Here is a 22,855-nt window from a genome sequence, read left to right on the forward strand (position 1 = left end):
ATGTTTCTGATTGAGGCTTAGTTCAAGGACAGGTGAGAAGTTTGTCAACCCATTAGGGAGGCACAAACAGTAGAGCAGAGTGGCTGAGAATTCATTTGATGCATACTCCTTCTCGACCAACACCTGCTAGCTGTTTTCCTGGATCCTTTTAGCCTCAGTTTCTTTAGCTGTAAAATGGGGATAGGCCTATCTCACATTGTGTGGCACAGACATAACAAAGTAGATAAAGTACCTTATGTTGCTCCTGGCACACAGTAACAGACAAAAAAATGTTGGCAATGATTATTAGTGGGATTATTAACAGCCCTAAATACAAATACATTTGTCTTGCCATCAACCAAATGTGCAGTTGTAGCAATCTTGAACTGGCCATGGGAAGTGACTGGGATACCATCCTGCTCAGTGTCACTCTCTGGAAAATGGCTTTATGCCATTTGTTAAGAGGACCAGTGATGATGCTAGCAGAACTTGAGAAAGATCAGCTCTGGCTTTCTGACCTCTGGCATACCAGTCAAATATCCTTATCTGTAAGTGAGGGGATTGAATCAGTGACAATCTGGGACCTTGGTTTCCTGGAAGAAGGCTGCCACATTGAATCCTGGGAGTGCTGTTGGTGAGGCAGACATTATTAATGCACACGGAGAGCTGCTCTGTCCTGGGCACATGGAGAAGTATACTTTCCATAGAGGTCTTCCCTTTGCATTTGGGCAGGTCATGTGATCAGTTCTAGACTTTGGTCTCAAAGCAAAAGTAACATGTCTCTTCTGGGCACAAACTTTTTTTTTCAGATTTGAGACCCTTCACTTTCTCACTTTCCCCCATGCATCAAGCAAGGAGGCTCTTTGTTGTAGTTGTTATTACTCTAAGATATTGATGTCCATTATGGCCTAGATTACAAGTCACTTAGACCCACAATAGATGAGACATGTTTTTGTTTTGTTAGCTTTTGAAATATTCAACCTCAACTTCTTTTTGTTTAACATGAATTTACTAATATGATCTACCTCATAGGATCCTAATAAGGGCTTATAACAAGGTTTGTCACACAGTAAGTATTCAGTAAGCATTTTATCATCATTATTATTCTCCTTTGCACCTATAATTCTATTATACTATATTAATTAGATCTTTTCCTGAACTATCCCCTCCTGTAGAAGTGCTTAGCTGGAACAACTGTCTGCTCTGGACTATGTGTACCCAACTGTTATGGTTTGGATTTGAGATGTTCCCTGAAAAGCTCATGTTAGGTAATGCAGAAATGTTCAGAGGTGAAATGTTTAGATATGAGTTGTGACCTCATCAGTGGATGCATCCATTTGACGGATTAGTAATTTGAATGAACTATGGGTGGTGACTACAGGGAGGTTGGATGTGCCTGGAGGAAGTCAGTCACTGGTGGCATTCCCTTGGAGATTATCCATAGCTCCTAATGCACTGGCTCCCCAGCTGCCATGAGCTCAGTCACTTTCCTCCTCCTCACACTTCCACCATACTGTTCTGCCTCACTCGAGCCTAGAACAATTGAGTCAGCTGATCATTGACTGAACCTCTGAAACTGTGAGCCCCAACTAAACTTTTTTCCTCCTTTAAGTTGTTCATTTTAGGCATTTTTGTCACAATGGCAGAAAGCTGACTAAAGCACCAAATTTATAGGTAGACGCCATAACCCTGTGATGGTTATTCTAGATTGACAATTTGATTAGATTAAGAGGCTTCTGGGTTTATGGATGAGGGTGTTTCTTGGAATGATTGGCATGTGGGACAGAAAGTATGCTGAAGGAAGCATACTTCAGTAGGTTGGGGGCTTGGATGGAACAAAAAAGTGGAAGAATGAGGAAGCTGGTGCAGACACAAACTAGATTCTCCTGCAGCAGGTGCTTCAATGGCTGCCATGATAGCCTGAGGACACTGGACTCCATCTCCTTAAGTCTTCAAAGCTGACCATCAACTCTCCAGGGAGTTTTCAGGCCTTTAGTCCCAAATTGGGTCTGCATCATTGGTTCTTCTTCTGATGCTCCAACTTCTTAGACTGAGCAACTACTGGTTCCTCTAGCACTCCAGCCTACAGATTGCCACTTTGGGACTATCCAGCTTCTGATCCTTTAAGCCAATGTAAGAAATTCCCTTTTTATAAATATAACTATATAACTGTACCTGTGTGTGTGTGTGATGATTATGATATATAGACAGGGTCCTCATGATAAGATTAGTGCACTTACAAGAAGAGATCAGATCTCCCTGCCAACATCCCTTTTTCTTTATGTATCATGTGAGGACACAAAGAGAAGGCAGCCATTTGTAAGCAAGGAAGAAAATCCTCAATAGAACCAAATCAGCCCAAACATGATCTTTGACTTGCCATCTTCCAGAATTGTGAGAAAATAAATTTCCTGTTGCTTACGCAGCCCAGACTGTTACTTGTTACACTTGAGCAGAGTCCTGCACTGCCCCTTTGGTATGCCCTCACAGTACTCACAACGCTTCACACTAGCAACAATTCAAATTGTGTTCTTATTTTTTAATGTTCTCTAACAAATTTTGAGCAACTTCAGGGCAAGGACTATACATTTTTCTCTCTGAACACTCCCATATTTATATAAGTAAGAGAATATTCCGTAGATATTCCCCAAACAAATGAAGAATGCACTGTGCCTCTTTCTTTCAGCATAACACAACAGTACCCCTGGATGTGCACAAGCAGTATGGCACACAACCCAGACTGAACAGGAATCTGCCCTCCTTGAGTTTTTCTCAAGATCAATGGCTGCTACTCTTTAGTTACTCTGGGAGTAAGTGAAATATTTGAAATGATTTCCAAGTATCACTTTATTCTTGACACGGAGTGATTAACTTATATAAATAAAACAAGTGTAATGTATGTTTGATCCTTTAAATATCTGGTAGTTGCATGGTGAGTCTGCTTATGAAGGCAAAGAAATGGAAAACAAAGGTAGCACGTGGTAAGTCAGCACACGTGGCTTACATCACAGTGAGGTTCCTGATTACTTATAGCTGCTGATTTCTAGCAGATTATCGATTGTTGGTTACAGATGAAAAGTAATAGCTGTTGATTCCTGGCAGTACCTGTCTCTATTGCATAGTGGCAGCCGTGCAGACTGCCTGAGTTCACATCTTGTCTCTGCTATTTCCTGGCTGTGTGACTTACAGCAGGCTATTTAACCTTTCTGTGCTTTCATTTCCTTATCTATAAAATGAGACTAACAATGTAGTAGCACTGCTTTCAATGATTATTATGAGAATTAAATGAATTAATACTGTAAAGTGCTTATACCAGTGCCTGGAATACAATAACTGCTATATATGTATTTGTTGGACATGCTTGAGAATTTTTATTTAACTTTCTGCATCTCTATTTCCTTAGACACAAAGTAAACACAATACCATTTGCAAATTCTCAAGATTGTTCTGAGGTTTAAATGAGTTAATTGTATTGCAAGACTCCTACTACAGAATTTTGCACAAAGCAGACATTCAATAATATGGTTCTCCTTTCCCCTTCAGACTGGAAAACTCTTCGTGTTGATGCATTGGAATTGATCTGAACTCCATCCCTATCTATTATTCTCCATTTCTGCATGCTTCAGTAATTCTCTATGGCCCTCCCCATCACAATCCCACTGGACTATAACATCCAGAGGCCAGTATTGTGAATTGTTCAGCTCTGCTGTGTGCACACCCATTGTACATATCAGTTGGCACATGGTATATTCTTAGTACATAGTTGTTAAACAAATAAATGATTATTCAACCCTTCACTTCAATGCACTTTGTCCACTAAGTAGTAGCTTTGGATACTTCAAGACAGATTCAACAAAATGGACAACTCATGATCCCAACCATTTTTCTCTTTCTGTGTAAAAATTCCATCTATATAAAAATCACTGAGCATGGCTGCAGCAAGCTGTCACTTCATGTAGACATGTGCAAGCACAAAGCCCCGTGTGATGGGCAGAGCTCTTGAGTTGTGCCTTGTTGCAGTCTGTCAAATGGAATATGTTAGGAAAGGAAGCCTTCACCCACAACTTTAAAGTTACAAGTGGGTATTTTGCAGATAGAAAAATAAGGGATTTGAGAGGCATGTACTTAAAAAACAAAGAAACAAATCTTTGCTTTCAAAGTTTTAACTCAAGATAGGTCTGATCTTAGTCCCGAAACATTGTAACAAAAGAAACTTCAGGATGTTTCTCATCGTTCAGATCCTCTTCCATTATTTCTATTGTCCTGGGCAATAAATTTCAGTATTTGATCAAATAATGGCAGATTCCATGCTATCCCATTCAGGTATCCCCAGTTTATCTATAATGATTTTCCTCTTGTCAGCTCATTTCTTAAACCTTTGCTGAATCTGGTTTCAGTGGTACTATAAACAATCATCATTGCATTGTAAAACTGGAAACTCTCCACTAAAATAGTGTTTTGATCTGGGTTGCCATAGTAATAAGTGTATGCTCCCCTCTTTGGAGGCCTTGTTATATGAAGTATCTGTGATTTGCTCAGAATGGCCCCAGTTCATCTGTCAAAATGGGTTTTTCCTTTTTTAAAATAATGATCTAGAAAATCCCACGGCGGCCACAAATATTTTACAGCCATAACGAGGAGCACTGGAGTAGTCAAGCTTTATAAATCTATGCCATTATTACATTAGAATAAATCACGTTTCTTAGGTATATTACATAGGCCTGTGTAAGCCTAATTTTAGATCTGCTGTTCAACAAGGGTGCGGTTGTTTATAATAAAAAGAGAATTATTAAGTGCGACTTCAAAAATGCATCATATGTCAGTTCATGTAGAGAGACCCTGGAGCAAAAAAATGGAAATTACTTCTTATTTCTATCAAAATACTGCAAATAGCTATTCAGGTTCAAACTTAGTTACAATTAGAATGTGATGAGCAATGATATTTTATAACAGCATGAAATTGTACATTCCATTCACGTTTTGGTTCAAGTTATTCATTGGTAGGAGGGGAAAAAATGAGAAATCCTGCAAATTTGTCAGTGTCACCACAAAAAAATAATGATGGTATATTATTTAAAATAAAAATGTTCCAGTCAGTTACTGTAATTTGATACAAGAACTATGATATCTTTTCCTGCAGGAACGAGAGTAAACAAACACTATATCAACAAACCAGCAATAGAATCCACAAAAAGGTGTAAGATCATTTTTCATCTAAGACAAATGGTTAAGTTGGTTACTTTCTGTAAGTCACTACCAGCTACAGGGTTGTTTTATGTAATTCACGGCTGGCTACTGCCTCATAATATCTGATGTGGGAATATTAACAACATCAGTGGGCAAAAGAACAGGAAGAATCCATCTGTATTCAATGAATTCTAATTAAAAAGTAATTACTGCACAATGAGGTAGCTGCCAACTTTATTCCCTCTTCCCGACCACAAACCACACACATAGAGCATTAGTCTTCTGCAATTTGTATCCTGCTAAACAACCAGGAAGGCAGGCAGCAGCTAGACACACATTTCCTTGCATTTTTCAGGTGACTTAGTTTTAAACAACTGCGGCCCCAGAAGACATTCAGGGGCAAGAGGTGGTGCACATCTTCTGTTATAATTGACCTGGGCTTTGAGATTTCTCTGTCATGATGTATCCCAGAATGTTGCATGATGGGAAGACCCTTGTTATTCCTCCACCAGCCGAGCCAAACGGACAAGATCAAGTAGGCCTGGGACTTGGGAAAAAAGGGAAGAAATATTGACAGATAAGTAACCACTCCAGGAAATGACAGACAGCTGGAACAGTGTCAGTCCTCTCAGGATTCAGAGGTAATCCTTTAACCTCGTGCTCAAACTCTGTAATCTTTCAATGAGATGGAAGAGAAGGAGGAAAAAAGCAAATTGCTTAATCAAAGCCCTTAATGTGTGACCAGGATTAGTGAGTAAGTCAGAATGACAACCTGCAGGTATAAAAAGGCTTCATAAAATGGCCTCAGTACTAATGAAGTCGTATCCGCAGGGCCGAAAAGAAGGAAGAAGTGAGCTGGCACTTCAGTTGGCACAGGCGCCTTTCTGTACAAGAAAACAGGCGTTCAAACTGTTCTCCTGACCACCAGGAATTTTCCTTCAGCTGCCAAGAGGTAGGGCCACAGCCGGCATTCTTCCTGGTTGGCAAAGTTCCCACGTCACCCACATTCTGTGAAATTGTGTTCATCTAATAGACAACATAACAGGTGTCATTTGGGTTTCTGTCTCAAGAAGAAGAATAGACTCTGGCATAAGTCATTTGCTGCTGAGGGCACTAAAAGATGTCGGGGTTCTTCTTCAGAAAGGAAGTGCTAACAGACTAAAGTGGTTCTTGTCAATTCACATTAAAAATGGAAAATAATAGCACACTCGATTTATACAGCACTCTTTGAGGCAGTCATTCATGTTATACTGAGTTTTTGTGTTAACCTTGAGAAAGGGGGGACATGCGCATCAGTTGCCCCATTTTACAACAGGGCGTTCTGAAGTCCTGATGGAGCATCCATTATTGCCATGGTCACTGTTATGTATCCAGATCATTCCTATTGAAAGTCATATTTTTCAGAAATTTCATCTATCTTTCTCCCAAGACATTATTAATCTCCCAAGAAATAAACAACCACAAGTGCTTTACAGCATTTGTAGCAGGTTGGCCCTAGTTGAGTCCATGGAAAAATAGGTGTAGGGTGTCTACAGTTATCTCCCACTGCCTTTCCTCTAGTTTGGTATCAATTATCAATGGCTATATAAAAAAATTTCCCCAAAACTTTGCAATAAAGACAATAAAATTTTATTGTCCTGCAGCTTCTGAGTTTTATGAATCTGAGACTAGCTTACTGAAGTGGTTCTGCTTCAGGGTCTCTTATATGGCTAAATCACCTGAAAGTTTGATTGGGGATGGAAGATCACTTCCAGGAAGGTTCACTCATGTGGGTGTTGACCAGATTCTTCGGTTCTTTGATGGCTGCTAGCTGGAAGCCTTAGTTCCTCATCACATGATCCTCTCCACAAGCTCAGGACATGGCAGCTTGTTTTTCCTGGAGCAAATGATAAGAAAAGGAGAGTAGGACAGAGCCCAATATGGAGACGGTAGTGTCTTCTATAATCTAATATTGACTGAACATACCATCTCTTCCACTGTCCACGCTTAGTCCTACAGACCAACTCCCATACAATATGGGAGATGAATACACAAGAACGTGAGTACCAGGAGGCAGGATTCGTTGGAGTCCACCTTGGGCTAGCTACCATTGAACTACTATATATGCCTGAGGCCTTTGGTTATTTTGGAATAGTGTTGAAGCACTGGTTGTTATGAGATACAAAGATGTCTAAATGTATGTGGGGGACTGTTTTGCTGGGTTCCAAAAGAGCATTAGGATGTTTACTGTCAGTCAGGTCAAAGAATTATATTTTACTTCTTAGGAAAACAGAGTGAGTAGGCCAAAGTGGGAGAACACTGTAAGACTTACAGCACCAACTGTCACTTCTGATCCCACATGATAAGGGGTTGCTCAGAGAGACTTTCATCCCCTTTAGAAGGAGACTGTGGAGAAATAACGCCTGGCATTGTGCCTGCTGTATCCAACAGGGGTCAGGGAAGCAAGGTTCTCCCAGAGGCTTCTGGTGGAGAGACACTCTTCAAAAGGTCTACAAAGAGGACAGAGTTAGAAGACCATGAACAAACATTCCTGATCATACATGGGACTCTCCCAGGGAGAACAAATACCTAGAATGCCAAAATCCTGCTATTATGTAATAGACACAATGAAGCTCATTAGCAATGTTATGCATCCTCATTTGAATTTTCAGACTGGTGAGTTTCCACTATATAATTCTAGATCTTAGGACACACTCTAGTGAGGCTAAGGTAACTTAATAATACAGCTGTTGTCCCATCAGACTACCAAGGGAGAGTGTATGCAAGGAACAACCTAGTTGATACCCTGGAGTTATTGACATCATTGCTGAGCCTGTTTTTAAGTGTCTGCCTCTCATTTTGTCTCTGCCTCTCAGCTTTATCTCCCTTACTTTTTTCCTGCTCTGCCCCATGGTCTGCAGACTTCTGAGTTCTTGCTTCCTGTTTACTTTCCAGAATTTGACTCAGCTTTCTCCTTTCAGGTATATGTCTCTTCAGACAAACATCCCTGGAGCAGATCTGTCTGTGAGCTGAACTAATAGATCCCTGATGGAAGAATCACATCCCATTCTTCTCTGCACCTTCAATACCTAGCATAGCATCTGACAGGTATAAGGCCCTTAGTAAGTGTTTGGGTTGAATTGAATTATTGCTCTAGTCCTAACTTGTCACAGACCTCTTTCAACACCAAAGCACAATCTCAACTTTGGGAATCTTTTTACTAATGTACTAACTGTGAATAGCAAAAAAGTCATTCGTTTTCAGTTATTCAATTTGAACACTCGGATGGTGTGCTATATGCTGGTTTTGCTGCATGAGCTACGTGAGCAAACCCACAGGACAGTTGGTCTCATCCAGTCCAGTTTATCCAATAGGTACTTAGTAAGTATTGGTAATTGATACAATGATCCATGATAATTATCTTCAAATACATAAAGGACTATCTCATTAAAAAAAAAGGACTAACTTGATATTATAAGGCTGAATTGGGCTTCTCGAGTGGCAGTTATCAGGATATAGATTTTGGTTCAATTTAAATAAGGACATTTAGTGCTAGCATGGTTGAATACAATTGTGTTGGGAAATAAGGTGTGTCCCAGCACTAAGAGGCTTGGATGACCATAGGTCAGGGGATATGTACTAAAACAACAAGAACAATAATGGTGACCAACATTTATAGGATTCCTGCTATTTCCCAGGCACTGCACAACATTTTGTGAGGGAGACACTACCATCAACATTTTGTAGATGAGAAACTGAAGCCCAAATAAATTCTGAGATCAAATCCAGGTGATCCCACTCTAGAGTCTGTGCGCTTAATCACTTCCTCTTCTATCTCCTGTTGAAAGAATTCTTCAGTGAGTGGAAGGTGAGCCAAGACCATCTTCCCTCTAACACAGATTTTTGATGATTTCATCTCTTCACAGGCCCCTTGGAGGCCAGGAACCAGGATTTGTAGTTACATCCAACCAGTTGCAGAGATCTTACAAAGTCCTACTGCAACTCTCGCCCTCTGCTCCATTTGCATGGGACCATGACTTTTTTGACTTAAGGCTAAAACATTTGTTTAAACACAAAGCCTTGAGAAGGACCATACTTTAAGCTGGTGAAAGATCAAGAAACCATATCACAGGAGGAAATGTTGGAAGAGCTGATCTACTTTGGTTAAAAAAAAAAAAAAAAAAAAAAAAAAAAAAAAAAGGAAGAAAGAACAAGAAGAGATGTGTCTTCAAATATTTGAAGAATTGTCACTTAAAGAAGGAGGTTGACTTGTTTTTGTTTCTGCCAAAGGCACAATAGGAAGCAGTAGTGAGGGAGATCCCACAGCTGCTTCTGTTCCTTGTTGAGAAAGAGCTTCCTAAAGATTGGCACTGCTCAGTTCCTTGGGGTTTTGTGAGCACCCTTTTATTAGAGATTCCAGCAGGGATACTGAGCAAGTGATTCTTCCTTTTTTGGGAACTTTTTGATTCTAAATTTTATATATTTCTTTGGTGAGTAAACTATACTTTGTGCTGATAGTAATGTCTGCATTTCTGTGCTTAAGAAAACATTTAAAAATATTAAAAACACCATGTAAAAATCACCCATAATCTCAACACTTAATCAAGGAAAGAAGACTTAAAAAAGGTTTCAGCCCCTGTAATTCCCCCTTTGCTAACAACTTGGTGAGGCTCATCAAAAGACAAAGGAAATCAATTGATAATATTAATCAGAGTTAATATTTAAAAGGAGCAGATATCATGATGCTGATTGATGAATAGGCATATATATCATATTCTGTCATAACTATATACATATTTATGTCACGCACATATATTTAGAGTTGAATTACTTAATGGTGCCTTTGGAGCCAACCTTAAGAATGGAAATTGACTTTTAAAAATAAACTTCAGTTTATGATTTCTTTTTCCAATTTCTTCTTTCACCTAAAGACTAATTGTAGTCCAGAGTTCTCTGGTTTGGGGGGGGAGTGTCTTCTGCTTCATCATGACTTCAAGGTAAAATAAGGCAGAGTACATGGAGATGTGACACACAGGGACACAGGGTGTCGACCAGAGAGTGCTTGAGTCATTACTCATTATCTTCCCCATAAACCTGTTTCTCTTGTCCTCATTTATCTCAATAAATAAATAAATAAATAAATAAAGGCCCTGTCCACCCTGCTGCATAGGCCAAACACATGGGCATCCCCCTTAACTCATCTCTATCCCTCACTTGCCATCGTAAGTCCTGAGGGCTCTGCCTCCTGATTGAATCCCAAGTTCAACCCATTCACTCTTCTTACCAAGTGACTAGCACTCCTGCCTGTGATACTCCAACTGTCACCTTTCTCTGCTCTTGTTCCCTGAAATCCTTCTGTATGTAGAACCCAGAGTGACTTCTCTATTAAACATAAATTCAATCATGTCACTCTGCTTAAATCCCTCCAGTGACTCTCATCTCACTTAGAAAACATTCCAGACTCATTATTCTGGCTCTGAGACCCTCACTGACTACTTCTAGAGCCTCTCTTACCCTTTCCCAGAGCATGGTCTATGGTCTGGTCCTTACGGACACCATGAGGATGCTGAGTGTCTCTGCAATAGTGGTACCACTGCCTGGAACACCACTCACATTCATTTCTCTTTCTTTTGATTCAGAGTTGAGCTTAGCAATCTCACAGAGAGACCGGCCTCTCTGGTGCCTCATCTAACATAGTTACATACTCTTTAACCCATCGCCTTATTTTAATTCTCTTTGTAGTTTTCATATGCTGATTTCTATCTTTCTTTTTATCTTTCTTGTTTCCTCTTTCGCTTTCTTTCTTGCCTCTCTCCACCACCAGAATGCAAGATCCCCTTGTTAATTGCTAAATTGTCAGTTCCTGGAAAAAAGTCCAATGCATACCAAGTACCCAATAAATATTTGTTGAATAGAGGAAAGTGATGGCCTGGTGGTCCCAGACAAGGAATACCATTCCATTGACATTTTCTTATTCCCAAGTTTTCCTGGTCCTAACTGGATAATATCAGGTTTTGCATGCTGTGGTAATGAGCCCAGCTCTGAGATCTTGTAGCCAATGAATAAAAAGCCTAACTCTTGGGGCAGATTTGTGAACATGTGTGAAATCAAGCATGAAAAAGAAACCAAGACTTTCTTACGTGGATTTAATTTGTGAAGATAACTGCTTAGAAAGTAGAAAAAGTTGGAAGGAGACATCAGAATCAGGCAATTCCCCATTTGCTCTCAGCACCATTAGCTCTGCAACCATTAAAGCGTTGTCACTGATAGAGGCAGCCAGAGATAGAATTCGACTTTCATAAATTAACACTCTGAGTGCCTTGTGTTTTTGAGGTAGCCACAGATTGTATTGGCCTTGGCCAAATTTAATTGCACCTAATGAAAGTGTTGAATTGGTCTTTATTTCCCTTGATGTCACCGTACTGAATAAAATTCCAAAATGATTCCTATGTTACCAAATCTTTCAATCTATAGTTTCTTAAGCACCCACCATATTAAAGCCATTTTCTCAGTACTTTTACAAAATAACATTAGTTGTCTCTATTCCTGTGAGGTTACTCATATTATATGAGCTTACTCATATTATAAATGAAGGTCATCATTTTGGAAATTAGAAACGGAGGCTCAAAGAGGTTGACCTGCCTAAGTACATACAGGAGGTCAAATCACTTCTCAAGGTCACACTGTGAAGCATAGGCGGACTTGGAATGTGAAGCCTGACTTCTCTTGCTGTCCCATCCACAATCCTTAGTCAACCAGTAGGGTTGTTAATTCTCAATTTGAGCTGCTCATTTTGCATTCTGATGTGGATGACAGCTTTTGGGTTGTCTGGCCAGTGTGGAGCAGCTCCAAGAAACCAACCACCTCCAAAAGCAGTAACTCAAGAATTTCTGTTCACACAAAGCTGAAGATCAAACTCCACAACACAGCCACCAGGTTCCCTGCCCTAGTGACCCATCAGCCTCCTGGAATGACATTATTTGTGTGGTTGTTCTACAGTGTTAATCCACCCTCACACCTCTCACCCTTAGTCATCAGTGAATGCCTGCTCTTGTGGACAAAAGTTCACTCAAATTTCCTTCTTAAATCATTCTCACACTTAAAAAATAATATGAGAGGACGTAGTCAAGATTTTTAAAAATGTAACTTTCCAAATATTAATTTCTTTCAATGTCTCTTCCTTTGACATTGAAGTAGTATCATATGTCAGCAAGGTGAAGGATGGGGAAAACCAAGTACTGTGAGTCAGGCAGCCTGGCACTGGGACAAGGGGTCAAGACACAGACAAGGGCCTGAGGACAGCAGTCCTCTTGGAGAGGTCCCACCACGCCTGGGTCCACCACACCCACCAGTTCTCCAGGGGAAGACAATAGAGAAACCACATAGCAGAATATCAGATTAGAGTATGAAGGCTTTTTAATGCTATTGGTTTTGCACTGTATGAATTCATGTTCCATCTGGCAGTTAAGTAAAACTGCATTTTAAAAAATAGAAATTTCCCACAGTATCAAAGAAAAAAAGTTTATATGCATAAGAGAAAAAAATCTTCACAAACATGAAAATTTTAAGTATTCCAAAGGCAGGTGAATAATTCATTCAAAAGTTCATGATAAATCAATAATGATAAAATTTAAAAAAGTGTAAACTTTTAAGAATGGTGATTCTGTGGAGGGAATTTTAGTAACAGAAAATTTCATTAAATAAGAAACTCTTATTAGGTAATGTAAGCTATTCTTTAAAATTTTTTACATGAATCACTAAGTCCTGTATTTGCTAGATTATTTTAATAAAACAAGTCATATCTTTTACTTCTTTGTTAAAATTTTGATCTCTTATTGCCTACAATAAAATGGCCAAGTTCTATATAGGATTTGTTATTCAGTTCAACCAAAGTGTGTTATAGTTAGTATAAATAACTAAGATACAATGTTTGATAATAATAGCATACTCCAAAAAGTCAACAATTTAACTGACTCAAAAATGATAATAATAATAATAATAACAATAATAATAATCATTTTACACTAGGAATTAAAACTGTGGATTCTGCTATTCCTAAAAGGGATGGTATTTGATTGTCTACTAAGTAGACTGTGGGTATGTGGTAGCGAGCTCAGTAACATTTCTTTAAAAAAGAAAAATTCACATAAAGGGTGTTTGAAAATGGAATTACTTTGAATTTTACTCACAGACTGCCACAAAATTCATCTGCCAACCCTCAGCATTTCCTAGAGCATCAGGAAAACCAAGGTAGGATATGTGGAAACTAATCCCAGGAAATTAACGGAGGCTTTGACCCTCTTTTGGGTCCAAGGCTGGCTTCCTTCTGGTGTCTCCAAGCAGGTTATAATATCAAAGAATTGTTTAAGTAGTGCAAAAAGAAAAGGACAGTTACTGATTGGATAGAGTGGAAATTAACAATGCAAAATGGCTTTAAAACTTGAGGGGAAATAAGCCCTTAAACAGGGTGTTTCTGTTTCAGACAAACTTGCTTAAGTGTTAGTATTTAAATGGTCACACCTTGGCTTTGAACTTAACACTCCATTAAGCAGCTGAGGGAACTCACACCTCTCTCTGTGGCGCCTTTCACTGTTGTTGAATCCCAAGGAAAGAGAAGAGGAGGAGAGGGAGGAGGAAGAGGAGGGAGAAGCTACAAAAGGAGCAATGGCAAAGGTGACATTCTAGTTGTACCCACTGTCTTTGTGTGAGTATTAGAAGATCTGCTCTCACTTCCCACAGTGGTGCGATCTGGATAATAAATTAATTGGTCACCCAAACAGGATATGGGGCATTCAAAATGATAGTTACAAGGCAATAGTCATTTCTATTTGTGAATAAAAATGGAAATAACAACGTTTGTTCCTTGGAAGGCATGCCTTCGTTCAGAGATTTCTACGTTATTCCACATGGTAAGACCTAATGTTCCTGACTGCAGGAGTAAAATCAATTAGAGTACCTCGTAAAGGGGCCCCAAAGGTCGTCATTTTGTAAATTAGAAACCGAGGCTCAAAGAGGTTGACCTGCCTAAGCACACCCAGCTAGCTAACGGAGAAGCTGGGGACAGGACTCAAGTCTCCTAAATGAAAATTGCACATTTTCAATGTGTCGATATTTTCAGCAATGTGAATAATGGTCTCAAGAATGGAGGAACAAAGAAGTTGTGGTAAATTACACAGATGTCCTTCTCTAGGTCAGAGGGTTCAGAGGTCAGCAGGGCTAAGGGGGACCAAGTTTCTAATGCTCATTGATGATTTCAACTGAGAAGGAGACCAAGAATTTTTTCAAAATAAACAAAAGTCAAAACCCAAAGTTGGTTTCTAGTTTGTGATTTAATAGCTGACCTTAACTAAAGTTACTGAATGTCTTTCTTTTTTTTTTTTTTTTTTTTTTGGTACTAGGGATTGAACTCAGGGGCACTCAACCACTGAGCCACATCCCTAGCCCTTTCTGGTATTTTATTTAGAGACAGGATCTCACTGAGTTGCTCAGGGCCTCACTAAGTAGCTGAGGCTGGCTTTGGATTCATAATCCTACTGCCTCAGCCTCCCAGGCCACTGGGATTATAGGCATGCACCACCATGCCTGGTCTTAATGTCTTTAAAACTCCCATTTCTCATCTATAAAATTAATCATCTCAGATGACTATTGTGAATATTAAGACAGTTCAGATGAAGCACTTAGGCCAATGCAGGGCACAGTGGGACACACCCTGTAAGTGTTAGCCATTGTCACCATCACCACCCTCTCTAGAAATACTGGTGGCATTTCCCCTCTCCACTCCTAAGATACCTGCTTTGGATAGTCAGCTGATTTCACAGCCCACTTTTACCCTTTTGGTTTACACAATGTGTGACCCTAATCTCATTTCATTCCACATGGCTCCCAGAGATAGTCTTGGTTACTTTTAACAGATAAGGAAACAGGCTCAGAGGGATTGATAATCTGCCCCAAATCGAACAATCAGCAAGTGATGGAAGTAGTACTCAAACCTAAGTGTTCTTGTCTTTTCACTTTCTCTGTTTCTGGTAAAAAAATTATAGGGCCAGGTTCTGAGCAGAGAGTTGACCCTGCCTGTAGGGCAGAAGTTAGGAAAGCAACTTGGGGTGGTGAGTTCTTTACCACAGTGCTCTACAGATCTTGCCCACATACAATCAAGGGTTTCTACATGATCAAGAGTTGTAAGCTCGAAATTTGGAAAGAGTTAGACTTAGACTTCAGAATCAGAAGAAACACTGCTTGTCTTCCAACAGAAAATACTCTGATATGACTCCAAAAAGAAAGCCGAGCTGAGACAGAAACTTCAGTGTCACTGGATCAGTACCCATACCAAAGGCACAACCTGATCAACTATGGTGACACAGACATTGAGAAGTTCCTGGTGCACTCTGCTCTTTTTACATCTTTCACTTGGGTCAAAACCCAGCCAGAGATGTAACTTTTCTGTGCTTCGTGTTTCTTTTGTAATTTCTTGGGATACTTTCAATCAATTAGGTCACCATTAGAACTCTGTCTGTGGTGTGATCCTTTGTACCACCACAATTAATTGAATAGGACTTATTTTTAATCACACAGGACTTCCATTAGGGAGCAGAGAAATTCTTTACTAACAAAAGCTAACTAATAGTACACAAGTCAAACAGAGGCCAAAAAAATTGACAGAGATCACTCTCTATTAACACACCCCAAAATGCTCACCATAGAAAGACCAAAGTACTTACACTCCTGGGAACCCACCAGGAATTCTCTGCTCATGGCTCCATAGGACTGTCTGTGACTTCCTATAATGCAGTAGTTATGAGCGCATGCTTTGGAGTTTAAAAGTTGCCCCTACTTCTTCCACCTTGTGACTTCAGACAGTTGATTTAATGTCTCTAAACCATAATTTCCTCACATGTAAAATCATGAGGATAATGAAGGCAACACACTTGGTTCTTTCCTGGCATGTAATAAATGCCCAGTTAGTGGCATTCTGCAAACATCTTTGCTGAAAAATATTGGATTCTTTGCAGAACACACGTCTTCATAATTTTCCCAGTTCTTTGAGATACTTCTCCTGGATTAATCTTTGGCCTATCTGTAGGTTTGCAAGTAGGTAAGAAGGTAGCATTCTCTCTCTTCTACTGCCTTGAAGGTCCTTTCCTTGACCCTACCTTGATTATTAATTGTAACAATTAAGTCATGAAAACTGTTCAATAAAGCTGCAAATTATCCCAAGCCAAGAGTGACAGCAAACATATTCATGGAAAGAATTTGGACCAAAAAATCTCCACAGGTTTTCAAAATGAATAGAATCTTACATGTTAGAACATAATAAGGAAAAAGTCCTTCATCTGAGTCCAAATATCAGATGCTTGATGTCAGAATCTGAGGGGAAAAACAAAAAGCAAACCAAAATACCACATAGACCTTTTATTCAAAACTAGATTCAATTTAGTTCATACTGTTTCTGCCACAACAATGGATATAAATTTGCCTAATATGAAGATCTAAGGTCTCTAATCTAAAATGTAGCCTACCCATTTGGTGTTGCTTGGTTGGGCAGACCACAATATCTGGACAAAGTGACAGATTTTATTCTTTCATTCTTCTTTCAAAAATGAAAGGGCATGGCAGATGCCATTACTCTAGAATTGTGCAAACATCAGATGAATAAAAACATAGTTGGGAACTTCTTTGCTAAGGAGAATCAAGTATCAGACGGCTGCTTAGATCAGATGCCACTGAGTCCCTTTCAAACAGAACACATCTTTCTGATGGTTTCTGCCATCTCAGAGGATTATAAATCTTCTTGTTAGAACCCACATTTAATCTATTCATAATTTAAAAAAAAAAAAAAAGGTGAAGACACAGATAAAAGTTCACAGATGTAGATTTCTTTGTCATTTTGAATGCCAAGCTTGCCTGGATCAGATTATTCTCATTACCTAAGGTTTGATTCTTACTCAAATAAAATTGCTTTCCAGAGGAGGTTTGATCTGGCTTCTGAAGACCCAACACATAGCTTAGTCATTTCCTCCTCTGGGCTGTGTTCAGCTACCCTACCCTTTGGAATGTCCCACCATCCTCTCTCTACCAAACCACTGCCTTCTTCAAAATCTGGCTCCATGCTGGCCTCTTCTAAAAAGACTTCCTGTCTCTCAGATTCTTCTAAGCTCCTCAAGGACTCTCTACAGTACACCCACTCTTGCTGACACACTGCCTGCAAATCATTGTTTCATGTTTCTGTGACTCTCCAACTGAACTCTAAACTCCTAAAGGGCAGTGAACCTCTGTCAATGGAGATAAAAAGGAGAAGGGCTCTGAATTTTCCTAATGATCACACAACACCAGGCACAAAGCAACCACTGGGGGCCTGAGACCCATCAAACAGCACTGAAATTCCACTAGGATTAAGGGTAGATGGGGCCATCCCAGTTTCAGAAGATCAGAGACATTCACATTCTGTTCTTAGTAGTTCACCAGTCCTTCCAAATCACCAGGACTGCACACATAAAAGTTTCATCTAGCCACTAGCTCTAGCTGAACATATCACAGGTTACTTAAAGTGCAATTTATTTTTAATAGAAAAATTGATTCTGGAATGAAACATGAAGTAGCCCCCCCCCCCTTTATTTTTTCTTTTTGGTAGAAGACTAACCTTTTAAAGAATAGCATTCTTGCCCTAGAGAGGGGCATAAAAGTTTAAAAGGTTATTTTCCACATTACATGTAACCCGCACGCTCACCTTTCCTATCTCTTTGCTGGATCTGCGCTCGGGGTGCCTGTGGCGCTAACTCACTGAAAATATCGGCTCCATTAATGCATGATTTACTTCTCTTTACTTGGCAAAGTACAGAGCCTATATTTCAAAGCAAATTCAAGCTTTTGTAATTCATTACCTACTCTGCAAGACATGATGGCAAGGAATTTTCTTTCTTCAAAACTCAAAAAAGCAAAGCAAATGCTGAAGAGAGGTCTTCCCTGACCCACCCAGAGGAGCTGGCTGCTTCTTGATGTGGACTTTTGCCTCCTTGCTCTCTTCAAACTTATCCTCACTGATTGTAACTGTTTGTTTACATGTCTGTCTCTCCTCTTCTGACTGCCATCTCCAAGAGAGCAGAAATTCTGTTCTGTCCATCTCTCTGTAAACTGGTGTTGCAAGGTATCATGGTATCCCATCCAGAGTCTTCTCCAGACAGGGTTCCTAATCTTCCAGATGCTGGGATTGTTGTCTGCTGTCAGCTCATGGCTGAGTCTCTTTTCTTGAATTTCATACAGCTAACCAGAACTTCCCTGTCCAAACTTGGCCCTCATCCAATGAAGGTACAAAGGCCACAGGTCTTGGTGCCTCAGTTCAGGAGAACTCTGATGGGTCGTTCAGCTCCCGATTTCTGTCTGTTAGCTGAGTTCTTATTTGCAGCTACATCACAGCTTAATTTCTAGCCAGTTCTGTTTCTCGCACTCCCTCTAAGATAACGTTCCTGAAAGCCTACCCCAACAACTTGGCACACAATTTTCCATCTGAAAGTCTGTTTCTCAAAAAAAAAAAAAACTTAAACTGCGACAGGCCCAACCACAGTGAGAAGTGCATAGTCGGTAGTCCATTCATATTTGGTAAAAGAATGAGTAAATAAAGTACATGGGAAATTAATAAATAATAGCAATTCTATATCCCAACATTTTACTCTCATTGCTCTTCCCCCGTACCTTCCTAGGATTATGATTCTTGGTTACTGATGTAGACAAATATTGACTGTGCATATGTGCATATCTGTGAACCAGTTGATGCACTAAAAGCTAGGGAGTCAGAGATGACTCAGGCTCTGCTTGATTGTCAGCAGGAAGGAGACAGCCTCACAGGCAGCAGAGCCTGACTTCATGTTCCTAGCAGAAGAAGTCACTGTAGTAGTGATTCCACATCTATCTGTATCCCTAAACATTTTATCTTTACCCTTAGTTTTTCATAGTAGCATCTTATGGATACTCTGAGAGTTCAAGAATGGAATGACTATGATACTTTACTAGAACTGGATAATTGATCCTATTTTTCACTTAACGAATTTCAAATAAAATATTTTTAAAAGAAGTTCAACAGAATTTAAAAAAGAAGAAGAAGATTCTACTTGGCACACAGAGGGGTAAGAGTAAGCTATTCCATAATTTCCGCGGATAATGTGACACTATTAGAGTTAGAAATTAGAAAAATCCAAACATCTAAATGTTACAGTTGGGATTTATTACCTGCAAAGGGAAGAATAATTGGGGGTTAAAGTAGGTAGTATAGGGTCCCGAAATTCTAGCCAAGTCATAACTAAGTATGAAAGAAAGGTTTATGTATTCAAAGGTAAAATAGGCACATGGGAGGAAAATCATCTGCATTGAGACAAGAAAAAGGGAACTACTAGGGAATAAATCAGTGATCAGTGATGCTGTAGTGAGGATCCAGAACTCTCCACCCACCTAGCAGTAACAGTAAGCCCATTCCCTGCCTCAGGTGTCACCAGAGGCCAAGTGAGGAACATTGACTTCTATCCCTCCCTGGAAGTAATGAGCTTCCATGGCTTCTTGAAGTCAAGTTTTAAATTTTAATTACTTTCAATTTATAGGGGTGTGCATTAGACTTCTTTCAGTTTGTCAGAGTGGTGTCAGAAGAAGCAGGCTAAAGCAAAGATTTAAATAAGACCCAGAATCTCATAATAATAAAAAAATACATTTCATTTAAAAATTGCTTGTCATACCAAGAACCAGAAGACATCAAACTGAACGAAAAAGACAATCAATAGGTGCCAGCAGTGAGATGAAAGAGATGTTTGAGTTACCCGACAAATGTTTGAAAACAGATATAATAAGAATTTCCAATGAAGAATTATGAACACACTTAAAACAAGTGAAAAAAAAATAAGAGTATCAGCAAAGAAGTAGAAGATACAGAGAAGAACAAATACAACAAATAAAATTTAAAATTCAAAGACTGGCTCAACAGTAGAATGGAAGGGACTGTGGAAAGAATCAGTGAGCTGGAAGACAGAACAATAGAAATCACCCAACTGCTGCAACAGAATGAAAATAGATTGTAAATGAAATCTCAGGGACCTGTGGGAAATTATAGAAGTTCTACATTTGTTCATAAGAATCCCAGAATCAGAGGAGGAAGACAAGAGGCTTAAAAATTTTGACTAAAAACTTCCTAAATTTGTAAAGACATAGATCTATAGATTCAATCAGAGTTCCAATAAAGACAAAACCAAAGAAATATGCAAGATGCATTATAATCAACTCTGTGGAAACTAAAGACATCAAACAACAAACAAACAAACAAACTCTTGAAAGTATTGAGGAATAAATTTTGCCTTACCAGTAAGGGAAAAAACATTAAGAATGGCAGTGGAGTCTCAATTGAAACCATAGAGGCCAGAAAGAAGTGGTATGACATTTGTCAAGTACTGAAAGAAAATAAATCAGAATCTTATATCCAGCAAAATATCCTCAAGTATCAAAGGGAAACCAAGACATCCTTACGTGAAAGAAAACTGAGAGAATTTGTCTGTAGCTGGTTTTGCACAAGAAGAATGACTAAAGGAAGTTCTGTAAATAGAAAGGAAATGACAGAAGAATGAACTGGGGAGGTGGAACAGGTGTCAGGAAGGAAAGAAGACACAGTAAGCAAAATTAAGGAATATGGTGGTCATTTCTTAGCCTACTGAATTTTCTACATTATATTGATGATTGAAACAAAGATTATAACACTGTCTGATGTGGTTTGAAATGATTGTAGAGGAAATAATTAAGATAATTAATTATATATTAAATGTGGAGAGAGTTTAAAGGAGATAAGTTTCATACATTTTACTTGAAGTAAGTATAGGTATGGCATCAAGAGACTATAACAAGTTGTGTGAATATAACATAATACCTAGAGAAACTACTTAAAAGCTATACAAAGATACACTATCCTAAAAACCACTACATACAGATCAAATGGAATCCTCTCCCAAATTGTTCAAGAAACCCAACAGAAGCTCAGAAGAAAGCAGAAATGAAAATATGGACCAAACAGGAAACAAAACAGTAAAATGCTATATTTAAACCCTATCATATAAATAATTACATTAAGTGTCATCATCTAAATATTGCCAATTAGAAGATAATGATTGAACTTGTCCTGCTTTTAAATTTTGTAAAAGTATAGCTATAGTAGTAGACATGAAGGGGTACCTCATTGTGGTTTTGATTTACATTTCCCTAATAAATAATGGCATTGAGCATCAAAAAAAAAAAAAAAAAAGATGATAATGATGGACAGAGTGGATTAAAAACTACATGTTGTTAAAAAGAAAACACTTCAATATAACAGTATAGGTAGACTGTAAGTCAAAGGTTGGGAAAAGATAAATTCTGTAAATGTTAATCAAAAGCTGGGGAGGCTATGATAATATCAGATAAAGTAGATGCTAGAATAAAAAAAAATTACCAGAAACAAAGAGGGGGCATTGTGTAATGAAAAAAGGTCAATCCAACAAAAGGACATAGCCATACTACATATTTATTTATAGAGCTATAAAATAAATAAAACTAAAGCTGATAGAACTGAAAGGGTATTCAGGCAAATTGACCTTTGTATTTGGAAATTTCAATGTCCCTCTCCCCGAAATTATAGAACAGTTAGACAAAAATAATCAAGGATATAAAAGAAAGCAGCACATCATCAACCAGAATGATCTAATCTACATTTATAGAACACTCCATCCACCAACAGGAGAACACCTGTTCTTTTTAGGTGCCTATGGAATGTGTGCCAAGAAAGACAAAGTACTAAGCCTTAAGAAAAAACTCAAGTTTAAGAGAATTGAAATCATACAGAATGTGTTCTCCAACACAATGAAATAAACTATAGATTAATAGCAAAGAGATGATAGTAAAATATCCAAGTACTTTAAAATTATACATGTCTAAGGCATCCTTTAGTCAAGGATAAAGTTTTCAAGAAAAATAAAAATAAATCGAGGGCTGAGGTTGCAACTCAGTGATAGAGCACCTGCCTAGCATGCATGGGGCACTGGGTTCAGTCCCCAGCACCACATTAAAAAAACTAAATAAACAAAATAAAGGCATTGCATCTATCTACAACTAAAAATATTTTTAAAAATACATTGAACTAAATGAAATAAAAATATAAGTTATTAATATTTATGGTACATAACTAAAGTAGCAATAAAAGGGAACTTTATGGTAATAAAATTATGCACTAGGGAAAAATGAAAAGTCTTAAATCAGTAATCCATGCCCTCACTTCATGTATCTAGAAAAAGAACAAAATAAAAGCGATTATCAGAAGAAAGGAAATATTAAAAATAGAAAAAAAATCAGCAAAACTGGAAAAAGAGAAGTAAAGAAAGAAAATCAATGAAATGAAGGACTAGTTCTTAGAAAAGATTAGTAAAATTACCAATACCAGGGTTGAAACAAGGGGATATCACCACAGAACCTACAGACATCAAAAGTTTTATAAAAAGATACCATGAACAATTATAACACAGAAATTGGTCAACTTAGATGAAATGAACCAATTACTCCAAAACAAACACAAAAAATTGGAAATAAATCTTTGAAGAGCCCTGTAGCCATTAAGGAAATTAAATTCATAATTTTAAAAACTCATCTACACAAGGAATCTGCAAGCCCAGAGATATTCATTAGATAATTCAACCAAATCTTTAAAGAAGGAATAACA

At 38.5% G+C, this 22,855-nt stretch overlaps 1 long non-coding RNA gene across 1 annotated transcript; it reads right to left on the reverse strand.

The window, feature by feature from the left end:
• Positions 1–5,418: 5,418 nt before the first annotated feature.
• LOC124975204 (uncharacterized) lies at positions 5,419–7,542 on the reverse strand. The gene is made up of 3 exons (XR_007106874.1): positions 7,478–7,542; positions 6,885–7,042; positions 5,419–5,713 (listed from the first exon to the last, which is right to left on the reverse strand). It is a non-coding gene; the product is annotated as an uncharacterized LOC124975204 (long non-coding RNA).
• Positions 7,543–22,855: the final 15,313 nt, after the last annotated feature.

The sequence above is a fragment of the Sciurus carolinensis genome, chromosome 1 (genome assembly GCF_902686445.1).
Source record: "Sciurus carolinensis chromosome 1, mSciCar1.2, whole genome shotgun sequence".
Taxonomy (NCBI): domain Eukaryota; kingdom Metazoa; phylum Chordata; class Mammalia; order Rodentia; family Sciuridae; genus Sciurus; species Sciurus carolinensis.